General features: G+C 48.9%; 1 protein-coding gene across 1 annotated transcript in view; it reads right to left on the reverse strand.

Annotated features, from left to right (window-relative positions):
• TULP4 (TUB like protein 4) overlaps positions 1–258 on the reverse strand; it is a 277,124-nt gene extending 276,866 nt beyond the window's left edge. The window contains 1 exon segment of the mRNA XM_032253194.1: positions 192–258. The gene's annotated coding sequence lies outside the window, so the exon portion shown is untranslated.
• Between the last annotated feature and the right edge of the window lie 5,742 nt (positions 259–6,000).

Consider the following 6,000-nt stretch of genomic DNA (forward strand, 5'->3'; position numbering starts at 1 on the left):
AGCCCCCCGCAGCCGCCGCCCCGGCCCCCGCCCGCCGCGCCCACCCAGCCAGTCGCGCCGACCCGGGGGCCCGCCGCAGGGGGACACACGCCCGGCGGGGCAGGGACGGCGCTCGAGCCCGCGCCCCCTCCCGCGGGACTGCGCGGCGCCCGGCCCGCCGCGGTGGCGACAGCGGCCCCGCGCCTGCTCACCTCAGGGCGGCAGCCGCCGCGGCTCCTCCGCGCCTCTCCGCCTCCAGCAGCCCCGCGCCGCCGCCGCCGCCTCCCCCCGCGTCTCGGCCGAGTCTCCGCCTCCCTCCACCGCCGCCGCCGCCGCCACCGCCGCCGGCCCGGCTGCGCGCCACGTGACCGCGCCACGTGACCCGGCGCGGCTAGCGGCGCCTCCCCGGCCTGCGCCCCCGCCCCGGCCTTCGCAGCCGACCGTTGGGGCCCCCCGGCCGCCCTCACGCCCCGGCCCTGGGCTCGAGTCCCCACGCCACGCCGCGGGCCCTCCACCACCGGCCCGGGCCACGTGCCCGAACCCCCGCGCCACCGCCTCCGGAGACACCCGGCCCGCCACGTTGCGCGCGGTGCCCACAGTGCCCACAGTGCCGGGCCTAGGACTCCAGTCTCCTGGCTCCGGACGGCCTCAGCACCCGGGCACCGCGCGGTCTGAACTTCGTTTGAGCCGGAAGTGGACGTCCCAGTCCCATTATGTCTTACATGGAAAACCGCTGCGAGCACAGAGGCGCGGGCACCGCCGACCCGCGCAGCTCCCCGAGAAGACGGTCACCCGAGTGGCCACGATGGTGACATCGCAGATAGAGGACCTCATCTTCGATTGTCTATGGAGAAAGGACCGGATAGCGTCATTTTAACTCAGGGAAGAACAATTCACAGCCTTCCCCGCTCCTGTTAAATGGATGTCCTGCTAACAACGAAACTTGATCACCTCTCCTTCTACCAGCTTGTGCAAAGAAATAGCATAGCTGATCGTGCGACTCTTCTTCACACGGTAGTTTAAAATAAAAATTAAAAACAGACAAGAGCAGCATCCTTTTTTCCTTGATTTGAAGCAACAGAGGCCCCATATCGTTAGGAATAGCAGCCACCCTTCTGAAAGGGCTCGCTGTTGTTTTCTATTTTGCCTGTCTGCAAAAGTCTTCAATTCCGTTTCAGACTTAATAATTCCTGATTCTGCGAATTTTTATCAAAAAAAAGTTGGACCGAGTTTGTTAAATTCTGAAATTCCATGCCTCGCCTCAGTCTCCTGAGTAGCTAGGGACTATAGGTGCGCTCCATCATGCCCGGCTCATTTGTGAGTTTTGTTTAAGTGTAGGAATCTCGCTTTGTTGCCCTGGCTCATCTCGAACTCCTGGCTCCAAGTGATCCTCCTGCCTCTGCCTTCCAGAGTTGTGGAATTACAGGCATGAGCCACCACACTTGGCCTACTTTTACAAATTTCGACAAATGCCCCCTAGACTTTATTTTTAAAAAGGCAAGCGTGGCGTGTAGTCCCAGCTACTCTGGAGCTGAGACGGGTGGATCCCTGGAGACCAGGAGCTAGAAGGCTGCAGTGAGCTGTAATCATGCCTGTGAGCAGCCAGTGGACTCCAGGCTGAGCATAGCGAAACACGGCTCTAACCAAAAAAAAAATTAAATTTTAATTTAAAAGTAACTAAAACAAGAATAGTTCCCTCATGTTTGAATGGACATAAATATAATGCATTTAACTGTGGTCCCAGCTACTCGGGAGGATGCGGCAGGAGAATCGTTTGAACCCTGGGAGGCGGAGGTTGCAGGGAGCCCAGATTGAGCCACCGCACTCCAGCCCGGGTGACAGAGTCAGACCCTGTCTCAAAAAGATAATACACACACACACACATATATATATGTATGTATAATGCATTTAAGTATTAAGATTATTTGATAATATTTAATAAGAACTCTGAAACTTAATTTTGAAAACTTTAAGAAATAAAACTACATTTACATTTTAGAGTACCTTAAATAAAAGATAATCTTCACTCAATATAATCAGTATTACACTTCAGTTTAGTGCTCAATATTATGTTAAATACTGTGGGGAGATCAAAGGAAGAATACCATATGGCCCTTGCCTTTAAAATTTACAATTTCTAGACAGAATTACTTTAAAATATACACTTTTTTTTTTTTTTAGACAAAGTCTTGCTCTGTCACCCAGGCTGGGGGTGCAGTGGTGTGATCTCGGCTCACTGCAACCTTTGCCTCCCAGGTTCAAGCACTTCTCCTGCCTCAGTCTCCGAAGTAGCTGGGATTACAGGCACCACCACCACACCTGGCTAATTTTGTATTTTTAGTGGAAACAGGTTTCATCATGTTGGCCAGGCTGGTCCTGAACTCCTGACCTCAGGTTACCTGCCCACTTCAGCCTCCCAAAGTGCTGGGATTACAATCATGAGTGACCGTGCCTGGCCAAAATATATACATAATATTTTTCAAACCCTTTCTTTTCTCTCTCTCTCTCTGTCTCTCTCTCTCTCACACACACACACACACACACACACACACACACACACACGGATCAGGGATCAGCATTTATTTGCCTGGCCTGGAGCAAAGCATGGAAAATTTGACCCTTGATGTCAGACTAATGAGTTAGCAAAAGCATTAAAGATGAACTTTCTTGAATCAATAAATACAATCTATATAACCGTATGAAAACTGTAACAGATACCATCAAGACTGAATAATACAGGTATTCTTTCTGCAAAATGAAAAAAAAATACTAACCTTGAAACTACTCTTCTACTAATACCATAGTTTTCCATAAGGCCCACAAGTATAAACTCTCTTTTATCCAAGCACTCCTGGATAAAATACACCCAACTCTCAGCAAAACTGAGAAGTCCCTCAAGTTTGTTTTCTGCCTGTGTCATTTCGCATAGTGTCAGTGGTTTTGTGAATGTCTTTGGAGCAGGTATCTTTGCTGAAGTCCTGGTTCTACCACTTACTAACAAGTGACAAGCAAGAACAATATTCCAAACACTGTGTCTTTAGCCATACTTTCAAAAAACAATTATCTGCCTCACAGGGTTGTTGAAATAATCAAATGAGATAATTTATGTAAGCTATATGCCTGACACACAAGAGGTGCTCAATCAAAAATAATACTTGGGCCGGGTACACTGGCTCATGCCTGTAATCCCAGTATTTTGGGAGGCCAAGGCCGGCAGCTCACCTGAGATCATGAGTTCAAGACCAGCCTGGCCAAAATGACAAAAATCCCATCTCTACTAAAAATACAAAAATTAGCCAGGCATGGTGGCACACGCCTGTAATCCCAGCTTCTAGTGAGGATGAGGCAGGAGAATCACTGGAACCCAGGAGGCAGAGGTTGCAGTGAGCCAACATTGTGCCACTGCACTCCAGCCTGGGCAACAGAGTGAGACTCCGTCTCAAAAATAATAATTAATAATAATAATAATGATACCTACAGCCTGGCCAACATGGTGAAACCCTGTCTCTACTAAAAATACAAATATTAGCTGGCTGAGGCAGGAGAATTGCTTGAATCTGGGGGGCAGAGTTTACAGTGAGCCGAGATTGTGCATCTGCACACCACCCTGGCTGACAGAGGGAGACTCCATCTCAATAATAGTAATAATACCTAAGAACCAGACACAGTGGTGGCATGCACCTGTAGTCCCTATTACTCGGTGGCTGAGGTGGGAGGATCTCTTAAACTCAGGAGTTGGAGGCTGCAGTGAGCTGTGATCAGGCCACTGCCCTCCAACCTGGGCAGCAGAGTGAGATCCTATTTCTGCAAAATAACAATAATAGTAATAGCCAAGTTTTATTAAATGCTTACCATGGACCAAACACTGTGCCTTGTTTGTTCCTATTTTTGCTGTTCTTCTGTTCCTTGCTTCCCTGAGTGGGTGCCTTCTGTCCCCTACCTTACCCCTGCCCCCTTAGGAATCTACTCTTCTTTTCATGTTCAGAAGGAAAATGGTTTAAGGCTTTTAAAAGTCATTTATAATAATCTATTACATCTGTTGTGAATATTCATTGTATATTTTATTTATTACTGAATTTTGTGACTTAAATTGTTCTGTTGAGTTTGCCAGCTGGCTACTTGGGAAGGACTATAGAAAGTTCAAGGATGGAAGATTTGGGCAAAAGTTGTTTTTTTGTTGTTTATTTTGTTTTGTTTTGAGATGGAGTCTTGCTCTGCCACCCAGGCTGAAGGGCGATGGCGCGATCTTGGCTCACTGCAACTTCTGCTTCGTGGATTCAAGTGATTCTCCTGCCTCAGCCTCCTAAGTAGCTGGGACTACAGGCACCCACCACCACACCTGGCTAATTTTTGTATTTTCAGTAGAGATGGGGTTTCACCATGTTGGCCAGGCTGATCTTGAACTCCTGATCTCATGATCCACCCACTTCAGCCTCCCAAAGTGCTAGGATTAGAAGCATGAGCTGCCACGTCCAACTTTTTCTTTTTTTTTTCTTTTCTTTTTTTTTTGAGACAGGATCTTGCTCTCTTGCCCAGACTGGAGTGTAGTGGTGCAAACTTGGCTTAATGCAGCCTCAACCTCCCAGGCTCAAGTGATCTCCCAGCTCAGCCTCCCAAGTAGCTAGGACCATAAGCATGTGCCACCATGCCAGGCTAATTTTTTAAATTTTTTTGTAGAGACGAGGCCTCACTGTATTGCCCAGGCTGGTGTTGAACTTCTAGGCTCAAGCCATTCCTCCTGCCTTGACCCCCCAAAGGGCTGGGATTATAGGCGTGAGCCTCCCAGCCCTTTGGGAGGCCTGCATTTTATACTTCTCTAAAAACACCTTTCTAATTATGAAATGAAAAATGTTGCTGCTTATTTAGAACTCCGAGGCATTTGGGAGCCATTAGGAACGAGATCTGGCAATGGGGACCCTTCCACTGTCCTTTGAAATCCCACAGGTCCAATTAGTCTCATTTTGTTGTGTTTAAACACTTTTAAACACTAGATTTTGGCACCACACTTGAAGAAATTAAAGCGCATAATAACTGCAAAATGGTAATTGCTATAAGAAACAGTGTCCCTCATGTGGCATTCGTGATCATGACGCTGTTAGCTGGCTGTCCTGTAGCCCTAGAGTCAAATTTGGGAAAAGTTTCTTACTACCCTGACCAAGCTCCCAAAAGTTCTGAGATCCATGACCTTTCTTTAAAAGTTACTCTTCGAATAACTTTCCTTTGCATCTGCCTTGGGTCACACGGTGAGCTCAGAGCCAGCTGAATCTGAAAGGCATTCTGGTAACAGTATATATTATATATTGGCCGCTCATTAAAACGTGGCTGTGGTCCTGGTGGTGGCTAAGCACCACTGTCCCGCCCCAAGGATAGGGCTGAGGGCACAAGGGATCCATGGTCACAGCCAGCTGGGCACCTGAGTTGGGCTCTGTTCCCTTCTCTCCACACTTCTTTGTACCCCTCCCTGCCCCTCACATTCCTCTGACATCCAGGCAACGAAGCTCCAGCAGCTCTTCTCATTTGGCCTCTGCCCTGCCTCCCTGTCACCAAGCAGCCTGCTGGGCGACTCCCCTCCCTCCCGGCTGCAACATAACTCAGAGCCCAAATTTTCTGTTGACTCAGGCCCTCTGACCACCAAGAAACTCAGCACAGGGATAGGAAAACTGGGTCCTGGACATAAGGAGATGGCAGAGGAGTCGGAGCTTTAGAAGAATAAGACACAAGCCCTTTGCCTTTCAAGGTGTCCTGAGAGCCAGAAATCCCAGCACCAGCTGAGGCTTCATCACTGGAAACCAACAAGGGAAACACTGTGGCCCTGCCGTACTCTGCTCAGCCATGCCACATGCAGACGGTCTCCTGCAGCTCAGGATGCCACCACAGCCACATGTAAAGAGACAGTGATGAGTTGCAGCACATCATTTGAAGGGTGGCCAGGATGCTGAAGACTCTAGAAGCTGTCTTACAATGTCATACAGTTTTATAAACATCTGATGAAGAAAATAAGAATAACCTGGGAAGAAACAC

Source organism: Sapajus apella, unplaced genomic scaffold (assembly GCF_009761245.1).
Source record: "Sapajus apella isolate SASKATOON/1434 unplaced genomic scaffold, GSC_monkey_1.0 scaffold82, whole genome shotgun sequence".
Lineage (NCBI taxonomy): Eukaryota > Metazoa > Chordata > Mammalia > Primates > Cebidae > Sapajus > Sapajus apella.